This window comes from Cibotium barometz, chromosome 45 (genome assembly GCF_041138505.1).
Source record: "Cibotium barometz isolate CiBa-2024 chromosome 45, ASM4113850v1, whole genome shotgun sequence".
NCBI classification, from domain to species: Eukaryota; Viridiplantae; Streptophyta; class Polypodiopsida; order Cyatheales; family Cibotiaceae; genus Cibotium; species Cibotium barometz.
This window is the reverse complement of record NC_141090.1, coordinates 38,510,739-38,528,706: the sequence shown is the minus strand read 5'-3', so window position 1 is coordinate 38,528,706 and position 17,968 is coordinate 38,510,739. Positions and strand designations below refer to the sequence as shown.

Genomic DNA, 17,968 nt, shown 5'->3' with positions numbered 1-17,968 from the left:
GTGTCTTGACTCTCGACTCTTATGATTTCTCTCTTTTTATGTTATGAAATTTCCAGAGACGACGACACATGATCAACATCTTGGTATCTTGTTGTGCTGGCACAAATCATTGCATGTCGTTGATGCCTCCGCCCCTGGCTTGCACATTACTAGAGAGTGGATTTATGAGCACATTAGGCAAGCTATTGAGGAGATTGGGCCCGAACATGTGGTCCAAGTCATCACAGACAATAGTTCAAATTGCACAAAGATAGGAGAATTTGTAGAAAGGAATTATCCAACCATTGTGTGGACTCCATGTGCTTCTCATTCTCTTGATTTGATGATGGAGGATGTGGCATCACTTAGTTGGGTAGAGCCCGTCTTGGAGAAAGTTATGCGCATCATAAAGTTCATCACTCACAAGACACAAGCATTGACCCTTTTAGAGAGATTTGCCATTATGATCTTGTGAAGCCGGCAAAGACTCGCTTCGGCTATCTCCTTCTTGTGCTTCAGAGGTATGAAAATTACAATTTAAGTCATAATTCATGAATGTCATCTTTATCTCTACTATGTCACTCTTAACATGAATTTAAGGTTGTAACTTATGACTCTATCCTCTCGCATAATCCATTTCAGGATGGTGCAAACCAAAGACTCCCTGCGCCGACTTGTTTGTAGTGAGGAGTGGAAAATGTGGACTGGTAGTCGGAAGCCTGATGCTCATCTCATTGTAGAATACATCTTGAGCATGGACTTTTGGGATGAGGCTGAGGCTATTAGACAAGCCGTTGCACCCCTTTATTTCATCTTACGACTCTTTGATCAAGAGGGGTGCACCATGAGCTTATTGTACCACTACATGCAACGCCTTAGGTAAACCATGATGACATGTAAAGCTTTGTCGAGGGACAGGTATGCAATTGCAACTCTCTTTGCTATTCAAATTGGTGCATGCAATGATCAATCATCAATGTCATGACTCATGACTAATGGATCATTGGACAACTTGCCACTTAATAGTATCATAGTATTGAAATTTCTAAAATGCAATGTGTAACTTGCAAGCTTTCGGACCTCTCTCGCATTTGGACCGAAAGATGAAATTGGTTTCATAAACCAATCCATTTTGTTTCATACATGCTTCATCCTTTGTACAAGGATGCAACCCACTAGAATGATCGCAAGTTGATTTCTGGCTGGACTTCCTACTTGGATAAAGTCTTTTCCACGAAGCAACAAGCCACATAAATTCTTTTACTCTTGAGTTCTACTCTTACCTCAAATTTTAGATTTTCAAGTTTCAAATAAGAACTTACAAACTTAAGTTTTCCTATCTTGATTCTTGAATCCATAGTTGTTTCTCGTACGCGTACGAACAGGTTCGTACGGTACGGTACGAGTGGTACGATATCGTACAGTACGATTTGAATTTTTTATTTTTTTCCAAAAAACCATTTTTCCTTGAAAAATTTTTTCCCAAATGCTTAAAAAAATATAGAAACCTTGCTTTACAAAGATCCCAAATGCTCGCAATACTTCGCAACTTTTGTGTCCACTCAGTATTCCATATGGGATTGTTGAGAGACCTAAAAAATCTGGCGAGGTAGACTGGTAGTGTACACTTGATTGGTAGGGTGAGAGAATCTTGCTACATCACTTGGGGATCCCTGGTATAGGTAGGCTAGACAATTAGATTCTCAAGTTATGTACGAGGGAGAAGATTTGGACATGGCCATTTTGATCTAGAGAGGAGTCCCTAACATTATCACCCTAGATGCACTCCTCGTATTTGTGCAAGGACGGTCCCTTAGTCATAAACGCTACACTGGGAGACCTTTGGTATTGCATTACCCATCCAGGTTCTTTTTTGGAGACAATCAGGAGATCCAACCGGGAGAGACACATATCCATGTTCTGGTTCCTCAAGCACTGTAGACTCCTCCCCTCCCAACCTTCCCTCACATTCAAGCTTGAAGCCCCATAGGTTGTAAGTGTAAAAAATAAAAACCGTATTTTATCGTACGGTATCCGAAAATTTATCCCGTATGGTATCGTATCTTCGTACCGTGACAACCATGCTTGAATCAAATGTATGTACTACGAATAGGATTAAGGAGGATGTTATCCTCTTTACATACGATCGTGACCAGTTTGCACGGGAGGTTGCCATGACTCATGAGACAGGAGCAGAGACGGCTTGCCGTCTCTTGGTGGGAAATAAATGGACGCTTAACGCCGAGTTTGCAGACCTTGGCTCTTTGTGTACTCTCCCAAGAGTGCACGAGTGATGCAACCGAGCACATATGGAGCATATGTGCAGATATTCACACCAAGAAGAGAAACAGGTATATGTGCATTGTATTAGAGTCTTGAGAATCAAAACTTTAAATTTTAAATTTTAAAGTATGTACTACGAATCTTAAAAGATAGAAATTAGAATTATGGGCCAAGTTCCAACTTCCAACCCTCTTCTTGTGTGGTTGATTTGTCACAAGCTTAGCACTAGCCAACTAGATAAGTTGGTGTATGTCAATGCAAACCTTCGCTTGCTTGAGAAGCTCAGAGACAATGACGGAAGCATCCAGGGAGGAGGAATTCTCCAATGGAAAGTGAAGGAGGTTGACAATGAGGTTCTTGCAAAGCTAGAGCGAGGTCTTGAGTGTGATGAGCAGATTGATCTCACATTCATTCAGAGGCGCACAGATGAGGATATGGCATATGATTTCCTTTAGGAGGATGAGGCACGCTTCAAATGCGTGACACATGCCCAGGCACGTGCCATTCTTGCTACTACAGAGCCATGCGATCTTGATGAGGACCTACCTTCACCACGACTCCGAAATGATCATGTGGGTACATCCTGGAGTGCTCACCTCTAGACATACAGACAACGAGACAGAAGTATTGCCCGTCAGTCTAGAGGTACTACAGTTACTTGCAGAGGTGGCCATGCTAGGTGGGGTTGTGGCACTGGTTCACTTCTCATGCGAGAGATGCTACCTTCATATGCTTCAGACGAGGGAGAGCTAGAGGCCTCTGATTCTCCTAGTAGTCCTCATATCTCTAGTAGTCCTCATATCTCAACATTGGTGGTTCGGAGGAGGGAGAGTCCAGAGAGGACTAGCTTCTAGGCTCCTAGAGGCTATCATGTGGACTTTCATGTGACATAGTCACATGAGACACTTTATGTTTACTTTTTTGATCTACTTTTTTGCTCATGGATTCATGTCATGTGTCCAGATTCTACTATCTATTCTACTTTTTGAGATGGCTGTTGAGTCTTGAGATGGATTTATGTGATAGTTTTGAGTTGGTAACTTCGTTTATGAATGATCACTGATGACTCGTGATTCTTGAATCCTGACTTTATGAATGATGAAATGTAATTTGTAATATGTATCTTATGTTTTAAAGTTTATGTTTCATGTGTTTTTCAGTTTTAGGTAGCTTCTATAAGTTTTTTTAAATATTTAAGAATTAACGAAAATATTGATTTTTTGAAACCTCGCAGTTTCTTAGCCGAGGGACGAAACCTTACGAAAAAAAACCCAAAAAACCTCGAAACGTTTCTTGTGACTATGACATCACTACCAAAAAGAGTGAGTTTTTCTTCTCTGAGATACATTATTTTGGGGCATATTGTATCAAAGGATGATGTGTGGATGGGCCCCGCAAAGATAGATGCCATCTGAAATTGGCCAGAGTTGACATCCGTGCATGAGATCCACACCTTCCTTCGAATATGCTCATATCATTGGCAGTTCATTAGACATTTTGCATGGATTGCCGCGGTATTACATGAGTTAACTAAGCAAAAGCCAATGTTGAAATGGACATCAAAGAAAAGAGATACTTTTTACCATCTCAAGGATGCAATCATAAATGATTCGGTGTTGGTGATTCCGGACTTACAAAAACTTTTCAGTGTGGAGTGTGATGCATCTGGAAACTACATAGAGGCTCTCCTAAATCAGGAGGGATATGCCATGGCTTATGAGAGCCAACAATTACATAATATTGAGCTTTCTCTAGACATTTATGAGAAACAGCTCCTAGCTGTAATTCATGCCTTGAAGATATGGAAACATTAAATTCTTGGGGCTGATTTTACAATAAAATCCGACCACCAAAGCTTGCGGTATTTTCTCACGCAAATAAAGCTTTCAGAGAAGCAAATGAGGATGGCCAACTTCCTTTCTATGTTTCATTTTCAGATTGTGCGCACTTCACAGAAGAAAAATGTGGTGGCAGATGCATTGTACACGAAACCATATGTGAGTGCATTTTTGCCATATGCAAGGTGGTATGTACCATATGGATGTTGATTTTGGCAGCTTTTTGACTGATTTAATGGCTGGTCATGCACATGCCTCTTATGTGATTAAAAAGGGTTATCTCATGAAAGACAATTGCCTATGTATTGGGTCTCGCATTAGACAAAAGATTATGGATACCACCGTTTAGCCACCCACGTGGTCCCCCAATCTCGTGGATAGAAATGTTAGATACGGTACATCTTGAATGTGTTGGGTATGATAGGGAAAGTACGCATCAAGATGAGATACGTTAAGTAAGTTCATGTTTTGTTTTTTACATATATATATATATATATATATATATATATATATATATATATAAGTTTATGAAACATTGAAAATCAATGAATTGGAAAACAAATGGGAAAATTTGGGAGACTTCAGAGAAATTGCTAAAATTGGGAAGATTGGAAGAATTAGGGGATAATTGGGAGAATTTGGAGGGACTTGGGAGAAATTGAAACAAAATCGGGAGACTTGGGATAATTGGGAAATTGGTAAATAATGGAGAAAATAGGAAAATCCGACGATGTGACATTGGTAAAATTGGGAGAAATTCAAAAAAATTAAGAAAATTCAAGGATTTTTTTTTTTTAAAGGAAAGAATTTGATAGCAAGACACGATATTCACATTGTTATCTTTTCTTTTTTCGTTTTCAACCCAAAGAAGAACAGACATATATATATATATATATATATATATATATATATATATATATATATATATATATATATATATATATATATATGTGTGTGTGTGTGTGTGTGTGTGTGTGTGTGTGTGTGCATGCATGTATGCATAACATTTTTTTTTAAAATTCCCATACTTGTACGGAACGTGCAGTCTGGTATGGTACGGATCCATACATGTACGAAATGCAACTATGCTCGTGTCACTAAATGGGAGGCCGGGCATCCTTTGCATGCTTGAAACTGTTTTTGTGCAATTGTGTGCTATGACGTGTCATGTTCATAAGCAAGGGATGACCCGTCAACCATGAGAATGCCCTGTCTATGTGCGGGTTATTGATTGTTAGCTTGTTTAAAGCCCGATAATCAAGGAAGGAACCATCCTTCATTTGCACTAAAAGCACTAGGGAGCAAAATGGCAAAGAGCTTGGCTGAAACACCCTTCTCTAACAACTTATTTACTTGCTTCATAATCTCTTCTTGTTGCACGACAACACTCACGTGGTATGCGGGCCTATTGGACACTGAACTACCCAACACAAATCTATACAATGATCCTCAGGTCTTTCAGGAGGTAACTCTCCCAGCAAGACATCTACAAAATTGTACGATGATCCTCGCATCTTTCAAGAGGTAACTCTCATGGTTCATGGGTGGACGTCCCTTGCCCGTGAACAGGACACGTCATAACAAGCAATCGCACAAAAACACATTTTAGGCCACGCTATGGCATGTCCTATTCACAGGCAAGGGGAGCCCACCCGTGAACCATGAGAATGCCATGTCTTCAGACTTCGTTTTTGGCATGTGAACAAGTGGTAAGTACTATATATACCTTTGTTATAATATTTTAACGTAAATGTAAAGGTTTTATAACCATCGTTAAAAACCCGGGGTGGACAAGACCAAGTGCCTAGGTTTTATAACCTTTGTTATAATATTTGAACATAAATGTAAAGGTTTTATAACCTTCATTAAAAACCTGGGGTGGACAAGACCAAGTGCCTGGGGTCCAAACATCTTTTGGTGGGTACCCGACCTGGGCACCCCACACAAATGTTAGGCAAGTGAGTGGACTTGTGCAAAGTGGCTGGAGGGCTGCTCATCAACCTCCACGCCATCCTGCTCCTCCCTAGAGGCTAATCGACTATCGCCTGCAGGACAAGCTCTCTATTATTTTCTTCCTCCAGGTGCCTACACTCAAAACCATTTGGAAATCTGAGCATACCACGGTGATCAATATCTTCTCCACGCCCTTCTCTTGCTGGCTAGATGCTGCAACCTTGCCGCCCCTTATACCACCCTGTACGGCCTACCACGTCAGCAGCCATACATTGTACCGCACATACGGACAGCACTGTGAGGGTGTTCTTTTGCTGGCTGGCCGGATCTTGAGCTGGTCATTGATTTCTGGTGTTGCCTGGAGTGCCTATGCCATATGGTGCATATTTTGTGCCCCTGGGCACCGCCTGAGACCTGTTGCTGCTACTGACGCACTCAATGTTCTTCTAGAACTCTGCTCCTGTTTCCAGTTGAGCCCAGGAGTGTACTCGATGCCCGTTCAAGGAGAGCCAAGCTCATGTAACGAGAGCACATGTTTGTGCGTGATCTCGAAACAACAGTGTTCATGTTCTCTTGTCTCCAGGAAGGTTGTGACCATCTTCTTCCGTTTTCATAACTGGCAAAACCATGTTTAGTATTTTGTATTCATTTCCTTTGTTTGTGACAAGCCTGGCTTGATAAGCCCAAGTGATTGTACAAGTAAAATGCTCCAAAAAGTGGGGGGGTGTTCCAACCCCAGTGGTGGTTCATTGTGCCATTCTATTGGCTTTTTCAGTGTTAATCTATTCATAAGACCATGTCCAAGAAGTGTTCACACCTACCCACGTGAGTTACATTGATATCAGAACACAGTTGTTTCCCTCTTCTCAGTGGGAAACAATCTTGTGGGCTTCGACATTCCATAAATAGTGCACTTTTTTACACTTGGATAGCCAAGCAAGGGATTAGGAAATGCCCAATTCCAGGATATTCCAATGGACACATCCTTTGGATGCTTTGGAGAACGGATATGCTCATGTTGCACGTGACCCTAACTTGGTATTGGTGGGACAGCCGTCCCGTGGCAAGGAGGAAGTGCAAGATGTGGGGCCCAATGCATCATGGGCTGAATTTGAGATATGAAAAAAGATTCTACAAGCCAAGGAAGTTCTGTAGATCCATTACCTAGCTATTGTGTTTTGGCCTGTTTCTTGAGCTACTCCAAAATGCCCAACTACTGCCAAAGGAACTCTAATGCTGTTTGGCATGTTCTAGGGCTGATTTGAAGATTCCGTAATGCTGTCCGGAGTGGGAAAACCGCATTACCCTCTGAAAGTGGGAATCCACCTCAAGTGGTGAGCCAATCCGTGATCTGTGTGGCAAATGATCCAGTACACCAACACTCTACTATTTGAATGTATTCATCTCTCAATTGCAATGCAAATGAGCCGATGGAGGTAGCTCCCAGTCATTCCAACCTCGTACAAGAGATACTCTTTCGGTACTGTAAGGAAGGGGCCACTGTTGACACCTAGTGCAGTATTTATGGTCGTGAGATTCTGTGGTTTAATCTTTCATGCTTAAGGTGTAATTAACTTGATGGTTAATCATCCCAAGATACACGCTTCCCGTTACAAAATCCAAGATCCAAGGTCTTCCTTGCTCATTGCTTTCTCCTCAAACTTGGGTCAAAGTGGGGAGCTTACAACCAAGCATTCTTAGGAACAAATCATGAGGTAAACCTTTGTAGTGTGCTCTCTGGAACCTCTTGATGGAGGCGCCCCATACCCACTCCTTTTGGAGATACAATAATTATCCCTAGCACTAACCTATAACATTACGACTAAAGCAGGTAGAAGCACAGCCCTCTTTTAACTTCCGGCTGCCATGTTTATTCAGCATCCTTCCAATCAGCTGCTGCAAAAGATTAAAACAGCTCCCATACAGATTTTTTTCCTTGCGCTCTCTTCCAATCTTAGGACCCTACATTGTCTCTCAAAGGTTCCAACTCTTGTAGCCCAATCCAAAACATCCGTAGGTATCGGAAACATCACTATCTTGGCATAGCTATCCTGGAAGTATAAAAATTCTAGGAGCATCGCAAGCAAAGTGGACTTTTGAAAAAAGGTAACCAAGATGCTCTGGGTAGCACATGTACAAGTGCCTTCAAACAAGCAAGAGAATGTGCTGAGTTCGTCTTTTACAATTTCAAACCTTCTCAAAATAATCCTTAGGAGTGTGGAACCATGCTGTAAGGCGTGCAGATCGTTGCTTCTCCTCTCCAAAGCCGAATAAAAAGTCACGGGTGCATTCCTCTCCTTTGAGTACATCTTTTACTGGCCACAGCAATGAGTAACTGCAACAAAGAAAGAGTAATTCATTAAGCAATCCAAAAGCTCAAAGTAACACCTAATGAGCAAGCAATTCACTTTCAGTTAGATAGTATTCCTGCAATTACTTCAAAATCAAACATTATAGTATATCAACTCAATTCTAATGACAAGGCAATCACATACTTTAAAATTGGCGGAGTTTACGCCCTGCCCCTTTCACACATGCATCATTTCAGCTGGTCATGAACACATCGAAAGCACACCATCAAAAGACATACTTCACAATGTAGACATCAACTGTAATGGCTGGCCCTGAGCTCCTCCTCTGTGCAGCTTGTCTCATAAGGAGTATAGGGTTGCTGGTATGCACGAGTGCCCCAACAAATGTGACCTCTCACAGTTCTGATGACCTTAAGCATTGCTAGGCCACCAACACTGCTCACTCAAAATGCTGGACGGCTGTGGTTTCTTGTTCATTGATCCGCTTTTTAACTATCATCTCCCATCGAGAGTCAAACCAACCTTTGGTCACCCGCATCCTCCTCTACCATGTAGTCCACTTGACTGCTGACTAGCCCGGACAAGCAATCGTGTAGCATGGAGATGCAGTCATACAATGTGGAGAGTTAGTCACACAACGTGGAGAGGCAGTCTTACAGTTGGCCAGCCATGTGGACAGGTTGGGCATTGCAAACACAAGCCAGGAAGCAGTCCAATAGCAGGTCGAGCAGGCTCCTACCTAGGACCCCGAAGTGTCCTATAAACAGAGCAGACCCCTCCATTTTCTAATCAATCAACCGATCGATTGGGCTTCCTCGTCAGGGATTGAGCAGCCACACAGTGCGATGGTCGAAAGCCAAGAGCAGCCAGTGTTTGGGGAAAAGCTGGACTTTTCGCCAACTTGGGTGACATCCTGGGGAAAAAATAGTAACAGATATAGACACTTTTCTTGTGATCTTATTCCTCTAATACATAGATTAGTTACAAGTTATTAGTGTGTGCACTGTGAGATGTCCGCTGCATTACTCATCTCTGTTAACATTTTGTCATGTGCACAAAGTGTATCTACCATGTGCAGCACGCACACAAGACTAGCTTCGAGGCTCGGGGTAGCTTGGAGCTAGGCAGGTTGATTGGCGAGCTGGGCTAGGGATGGACTGATGGGTGGGCGCACGTGTGGACGCCCGGTGACCGGCCAAGAGCCTACAGAAGGGTGGCCAGGGTCAATCACTTAGTCAGAGTCTCGTGAGGCTATGCGAGAGCTCTGCGGTCAGGAGTGAAACCGGCCTCTGATAGAAAACCAGAGTGCGGTAGGAGCAATCACCCGTCCACTTGTAGTCTAGATGAGAAACAAAACACAAATTGGGGCTAGAGTGCCCAAATCTGAAAACACAGCGACACCTGTTGGCCCCAAAGCTTGGCGCCCCTTGCGGTATTTCTTTATTCAATTAAAATAATATGTATGGCTGAGTACATCACAAAGACCAGCCAAGAGTTTACACCTGTAAGTCCAATCTGACGGCCCACAAATCCTTCTCAGCACAGAGGATCTATGCACACAGATCTGTGTCCTCAAGCAACACACTGTGCCTCCCTCTGATCAGCCAAGATCACAAAGCAGGCCAACCATGGGCATACATCTGGCATAACTCAAGAGCATGATACATCTTCTCAGCTCAAACATACATGTGCTGTCCAATCTCTGTCTTAATCTCTTGTCAATCTGCCATACCCCTCCTCTCACAAGGGGCCAGATAACACATATCTGCAACAGACATAAAGCAATAGAAAGAGAGATAGATGAACAGAAACAGAGCTTACCAAGTTCAGCTCGTGAAACAACACTGGAGGAAGCAACAGCACCAATCTGTGCTTGCAGGCACTCGAATCCACAACCCTGCTTCACACGTGTGCTTGCACTTGCCTGTATCCTCCTCCTGATGCTCACTCCTATGCTGTCCTTGAAAATACAACCCTGCTTCACACGTGTGCTTGCACTTGCCTGTATCCTCCTCCTGATGCTCACTCCTATGCTGTCCTTGAAAATACAGATCTGAAAATCAGCACTGTACCCGTTTGTACCGCCTCGGGATACGTGCCAAGAGTTGTACTTGCATAAACACCTGCTGTCCACTTCTGTACCAACCTGAATCAGAGTATTCAGGTCTGTCCAGCCACCTGACAAGCGCCGCCTGCAGCTTCAGAACCCAGAAAAGCGTGCGTCAGCCCTGTCCGTACACTGTACGGCTGTCGTACAGGGCTGTACGGCCTGTGTACTTGCTGGTACAGCCTGTACTGGCCTGTGCGCAGAGTTTCCAGCAGCAGTATCTGTGCGCAGCCAGCAACAGAGGAGAAAGAGAGAGAGAGTGTTTGCCCACTTCTGGCCGTACAGTGCTGTACGGCTGATTCTACTCAGAAAAACAGCAACAGCACATAGCAAAACAGCCGCCTCCTTCTTCCTGTGCTTTTCCACGCTAGGATAACATGCGCATGAAAGAAGCTCCTCTTTTGCTACACGATTCCCCAAAAAGGGAAAAGAGAGAGAGAAGAGAGAGAAAACTCCTCCCCAATTTAATCCCTAGGGCCCCAACTTTAATAAGTTCCTAGGGCCACTAAGGCCTAGGGGCAAACTCCAATAAACATTAAAACTTAATGTTTCTGATGGGGAGAAACCTGTCAATTAGGGTTTAGAGTTCATTCATGGGAGACATACACAGAGAAGCAAGGGAGAGAGAGAGAGAGTTGTGGGGATAAGTCAACTCATGAAAAGCATGAGTGTGTGACTCCCCTATCACACATGTATATTGCACTTAGTACACATAGTGCACTTAGTACATTAAAAGTACTAAGTGTACTATGTACTATAACTTATGGGCTTGTACACACTATAAGGGTGGGCATAACGCCTTTACCCCAACAACCTCCCACTTAAAGGCAAAGTGCCCTTAAGTAAAGGAAAAGAAAAAATCAGCATGTTCATGATAATATACAAGGCCATATCAAGGCTGAAAATGGCCTCATCCAATGCCCATCAAGTGTCTGCAATGAGCAAACCGCTCCGGAGGCAAACTCTTCGTCAACAGATCAGCCGGGTTGTCATCCGTATGAATCTTAACAAGCTGAATTTGCTTGTTCTCTATCACCTCTCTGATGAAGTGATACTTCACATCCACATGCTTCGTCTTTGCATGAAAGACAGGGTTCTTTGCCAACTGGATGGCACTCTGACTGTCACAATGCAACAATGGAATATCCCCTGTATAACCCAAATCAACCACTAACCGAGATAGCCATAATGCCTCCTTGCAAGCCTCTGTGGCTGCAATATACTCGGCCTCTGTAGTAGATAAGGCTGTGCACTTCTGCATCCTGGATATCCATGACACAGCACCTCCTGTGAATGTAAAGACATAACCGGTAGTAGACTTCCGGTTATCTGGATGACCGGCATAATCCGAATCCGTGTAACCATGCACTAATGCATCCTGTTTGCCAAAGCAAATGCACAAATCCTGTGTGCCCTTCAGGTATCTCATGACACCTTTCACTGCTTCCCAATGCTTCTTGCCAGGGTTGGCCATGTATCTAGAAACCACTCCCACTGCAAATGCAATGTCCGGCCTAGTAGCAACCATGGCATACATGAGACTGCCACAAGCTGAAGCATACGGAATCTTGGCCATATCAGCCCTGTCTCTATCCGACTGTGGGCTGTCCATAGCACTGAGTTTCACATATGGAGGCAAAGGAGTACTAGCTTTCTTCCCCCCGTCCATATTGAACCTCTGCAAGACTTTGCCAATGTATTCCTTCTGAGACAAATACAACACATGCTGATTTCTGTCCCGAAGTATCCGCATACCCAAGATGTGATTAGCATCACCCAAATCCTTCATATCGAAGGTTTGATGCAGCCTCTGCTTCAAAGCATCCATCTCTTTACGAGATTTCCCAGCAATCAACATATCATCAACATACAAAATGAGAATCAATAGACTGCCATCCAAAGCTTTCTTGGTGTACAAGCAGTGATCTATGTCACTTCTCCTGAATTTCTGAGTTTTCATGAATGTATCAAATTTATGATACCATTCTCATGGTGCCTGTTTAAGCCCATAAAGACTCTTTTTCAGCTTGCATATAAGCTTCTCCTTTCCACTCACTGCATAACCCTCTGGCTGCTGCATATATATCTCCTCATGGAGATCACCGTGAAGAAAAGCAGTCTTCACATCCATCTGAATCAAGTCCAGATCATCATGCGCAACCAAAGCCAACACAGCTCTAAGTGTGGTCATTTTGACCACTGGAGAGAAGATCTCATCAAAGTCCACACCATATTCCTGCTTGAAGCCCTTAGCCACTAATCTGGCTTTGTATCTTGGCTTTGCATTTGGTGCAACTTTGAGCCTGTATACCCACTTGCATGGCAAAACCTTCTTGCCTGCAGGCAAAGACACCAATTTCCATGTTCCATTTTTATGCAGAGAATCCATCTCTGATTTCATGGCACGCTCCCATAGAGCCTTGTCTGCCCTCTGTAAAGCCTCTTTATAACATGAGGGCTCCCCACAGTCAGTAAGCATCAAATAGTCAACCCCTGGAACAAACCTGTCAGGGGCTCTGGAGGGTCTAGTGGACCTCCGTACCCAATGACCATCATTTGCAGGTTGCTGTCCAGCCTGCATATCACCCATTGGTGGCTCCTGTTCCATGCCATAAGGCTGAAAAATCATGCCCGGTATCTCCTCCAACTGTGGTATATCCATAGGGATATCTTCTGCCATGTCTGGCTGTCCATTTGGACCATTTTCAGCACCATTTAAGGGCTGGTTTTCCTGCTGTAATGGCTGATTTACAGCCCTTTGTTGTTGTCCATGATGTCCATCGTCATCAAAGATGACTCTGCCAGGCTCCTGTTGCCTTGCAGGCTCCTTATACATGCATGTTTCATCAAAAATGACATCATTGCTGCGTATGATCTTTCTATTTATGGGATCCCAAAGTCTATACCCCATTTCACCTCTGTCACCATATCCTAGGAATATGCATTTGTGAGACTTGGGATCAAGTTTGGTGCGCATTTCCCTGCGTATGTGCACGTACGCAACGCAACCAAACACTCTCAAGTGCTTGTATGACGGAGGCTTCCCTGTCCATACTTCTTCTGGCACTTTCCCACCAAGCCTCGTGTTAGGTGACCTGTTTATAAGGTGAACAGCTGTCATAACAGCTTCAGCCCAAAAACCATGAGGTAATGCAGCATGTGACAACATAGAACGGACCTTCTCCTGTATGGTCCTGTTCATCCTCTCTGCTGTCCCGTTTTGTGGAGGATCATAAGGAGTAGAGAGCTCCCTCTTGATGCCTTTAGCATCACAAAAGTCCTGAAACTGTTTGGACGTATACTCTCCACCATTGTCGGAACGCAAAGCCTTCAGTGTTTTGCCAGTTTGATTCTCAACAAGAGCAACAAACTTCTCAAACACTGAGAATGTATCACTCTTCAAACGAAGAGGATAAACCCACACCTTGCGTGTGGCATCATCTATAAAAGACACAAAATATTTTGCCCCTCCCAAAGAAAGCTGAGGCATCTCACATACATCTGTATGCACAAGCTCTAACTGAGCATCTTTCTGTCCAAGAGCTTTCTTGTGGGGGCACTGTAGTTGCCTACCATATATACAATGCTCACAAAACTGAAAACTTGAAAACTTTAGAGAAGGCAAGTAACCCAAACGAGACAATTGCTCCATTCCCTTGACACTCATGTGTCCCAACCGGCTATGCCACATAGAAATTTCCGGCAGCTCGGTTGCATTTACATTAGCATGGTGACAAACACCTGCATGCATGAAATAAAGAGTGTCCACCTTAGAGCCTCTGGCAACAACCAGTGAGCCCTTACTAATCTTCCACTTTCCACTACCAAATGTGGTAACATAATCAGCATCATCAAGCTGTCCAGTAGAAAGCAGATTCTTCTTGATCTCAGGCACATGCCTGACATCATGGAGCATAAGCTGTGAGCCATCTGAAAATACAAGCCTTACATCACCTCTGCCAAGAATCTTGCATGCATGGTTATCACCCAAATAAACCACTCCTTCATTGCCAGCAGTGTACCTGACAAACAAGTCTCTGCAACCTGTGACATGAAAGGAGGCACCTGAATCAATGATCCATGAGTGCATACCATGACCACCTGTAAGAAGTGAATGGGCATCAAGTGAAGACGTAAAGAGGACCTCATCCTCACTGCCACCTGCATGTGACACATTGATTTCTTCGATCTTGACTCCACTTTTGCCCTTTGGCTTTACATCTTTGGCTTCATCCTTCTCTTTGTCTTTGCCTTTTCCCTTTTCTTTCTGATCATTTTTCCATTTGTAGCATTGTTTTTTGATGTGTCCCTTCTTGCCACAATAATGGCATTCCAAATCCTTTTTGGAGCGAGACTTGCTCCTTCCCCTTTCTTGGCTTTTCCCCCTTTGCTGGGATCTCCCACGTGCATTCATTGCATTGGACTTTCCCACAGAGTTGTTTTTCCTGTTCATCTCTTCTTGAAGAAGAGCACCCTCAACATCTGCATATGACAGCATAGCATGCGAATTGCTAGTGGCTGTCCTGAATGTGTCCCAACTCTCTGGCAAAGTGCATAACAAAAAAGTGGCTTTGAACTCATCGTCCATTGCCAACTTTTGATTTATAACCTGGCTGACAATACCATTAAACTCATTTAAATGGGCTGTCATAGACGCCCCTTCCTTCATCTGAAGGCCTATGAGTTTCTTCAACCAATACACTTTGCTTGAGGCACTTTGTTGGGCATACAAGTCCTGCAATCTCTGCCACATTCCCCAAGCTGTCTTTTCTTCACGAATGCTGAAAAGTAATGAGTCTGACACAGACAACATGATAGTAGATCTTGCCAGCTCATCCATATCTTCCCACTCTTCAGCTGTAAGAGAAGCGGGCATCACACCCCTTTCTTTGATAGGCTTGTGCTGCTTTTTCTGAAGCAACACATTGTAGCACTGGGTTTGCCAAATGTCATAGTTATGCGAGCCTTCAAGCTTCTTGATGTGAAGCAATGAAGAGCTCTCACCTGTGGTTGCCATAGCAAAATGCAACCTGTAATGCCTGACTCCCTGCAAATGTGCAAACACTGCACCCAAAGATGTGCAAACACTGCACCCAAAGCACACAAAGTGCTCACAAATGTTCTCCCAAGCTTTATCTCCCACTGCGGAAGCAAGAATGCAACTTTTCTCCCACTTTTTGTGATGAAAACACCAAAATCTGGTTGCTGCAGATTTTGGACAGCACCTTAAATGTGCTCTTTTGCCTCTCCAAAGTACTGTACAGCAGTACTAAGCGCTCACCAATGATGTACCAAACCTGTACCGGCAAATTCAGCAGCTGAATTTGAACCTTTTGATCACTCAAAACAATGTACAGCCATGCCAAAACATGCACAAATCTGTACCAAATCTGTACCAGCAGGTACAATAGCAATAAATGCTCTCCTGGCTGTCCAAATGAGTGAAAATCAGACTTTTACAGTCCTGTACACTGCATACAACAGTCCCGAACAGAAATTGGGCAAAAGCCCCTTGACTGCAAGCTGATTTCTGAAGATTCAAGGCATAAATGTCTTGCCTGCTGCTTTGCCAAGCTCAACAAGCATACAAACTTGAAAAGCCCCTTGATTTGAGATCAATTTCTGATCATGCATGGTACATTGGCGCACATGAAGGCATCCAGAGTGTTCACGATCCTTCCCCCTGGCCACATATACATCCAATACATGAAAGCCCCTTGATTTACAGGCACATTGAGTGCTTGTAAGGCATCAGCACATTATCCACAGCATCAAATGCGATTGCCTGCATGCAAATCAACTCAATCGGCACAAAAGCCCCTTGATTTGCACTGCAATTTGCTGCAATTTGCTGCAATTTTGCCCAAATGTGCGATTTTTCACATCATACAGCATGTATGAGTGCTTAATTGCACAATTACATCAAAAGCCCCAAATTTCAATGTCCAATTTACTGCCAATTGACTGCAAATGTGACCAATGTCACCGATTTCCTGCCAATTGACGTGGGATGTGACCAATGTCACCCAATTTTGCCAATTTTGCTCAAAAATTGAGCAATTATGCACCTGTACCTGCTCAATTAATTGAATTTATGAGAAATTCCCAAAATTGAAGCAAAATACCTCTGATTTTCTGATTTTCGGGCTGAATTTGAGGTTTGCAGGAGTCGATTTTGATTGATCCTGACTTGTGTGTTGATTTCTGATACTTGCAGGTGAAAGGGGTAATGATGATGCTGCTTGTTGTGCAGGTAGGCAATAGCCTTCGCCTAGCGCATCTACGCCCAGCGCTACACGCTTGTAGTCGTGGTGATGGAGCTGTGCGAGGGGGGAGACCTGCTCAAGCATCTCAGGGACAACGACACAATGGGGCTGCTAAAATCCTCCGCCATGACCTGGCTCGTAACGGACTCATTCAGAGGTTTCCACTCTGCAGTGTTGCTGCCCATTATGGCCACCTGAAGGCGCTGATTAATTGCCTGTACATGGGCGGCGTCCCTCTTCAGACTCTCCGTGAGCGAGTCACGGGCGGACAAGCTCTGGGGCTTGGAAGCGGCGAGGCTATCTCGGTTCGCAGCCAGGCGAAAGGCGAATACGTGGCAAAGGGGAGCGAGGTAGCATGGCGTGCCCTCCACGTCGTCGAAGACTCGACAGTAAGAGAAGTCAGCACGCGTGTTCGTTCACCTGCCTTCGCCTGTGTTCAGCGCAGTAGTGGCTGCCCAACGAGTCTTCGCTCCAATGCTCAGATGCCCAACGAGTCTTCGCTCCAATGCTGCGTTGACTGTCCTTGCGCCAGTTGTTGTAGGCGCCTGTGCTCGTGGCTGCTGGGCAGCCAGCCTGGCTGCTGGGCAGCTGGAGCAGCCCACGCTGATGGCTGGGCAGCAGTTGAGCCAGCCCACGCCTACTGGCTGGGCAGAGACCAGAAAAATACAGGCAGTTCTGTCAGAGATTCAGCAGGCGACCAGCTCCAAGAGAGATTCAGCAGGCGACCAAGCTCTGATACCAGTTGATGGGGAGAAACCTGTCAATTAGGGTTTAGAGTTCATTCATGGGAGACATACACAGAGAAGCAAGGGAGAGAGAGAGAGAGTTGTGGGGATAAGTCAACTCATGAAAAGCATGAGTGTGTGACTCCCCTATCACACATGTATATTGCACTTAGTACACATAGTGCACTTAGTACATTAAAAGTACTAAGTGTACTATGTACTATAACTTATGGGCTTGTACACACTATAAGGGTGGGCATAACGCCTTTACCCCAACAGTTTCTAGTTCCCCCCTTCACACCTAGGGATGTCAACACATCTTAAACTCTGTCCGGGCACCCCCCATGTGAATCATAAAATATTCTGACCCTGCAACCACCATGCCCACACTTGTCCTGCTCCATTTTCACAGGGCCATGACATACCCCCCTCTTGAAAGATGGCAAGCGTCCTCGATTGCATTCTGGTGATGCATCAAAATATCCAAAGTGAAATATACAATATG

The 17,968-nt window shown here is 44.1% G+C and overlaps 1 pseudogene across 1 annotated transcript in view; it reads right to left on the bottom strand.

The window, feature by feature from the left end:
• Positions 1-17,968, bottom strand: part of LOC147612734 (uncharacterized) — a 120,058-nt pseudogene that overhangs the window by 11,623 nt on the left and 90,467 nt on the right. The window contains exon 8 of the transcript XR_015263491.1: positions 8,247-8,388. The product of XR_015263491.1 is annotated as an uncharacterized LOC147612734 (transcript). The remainder of the gene's footprint in view (positions 1-8,246; positions 8,389-17,968) is intronic.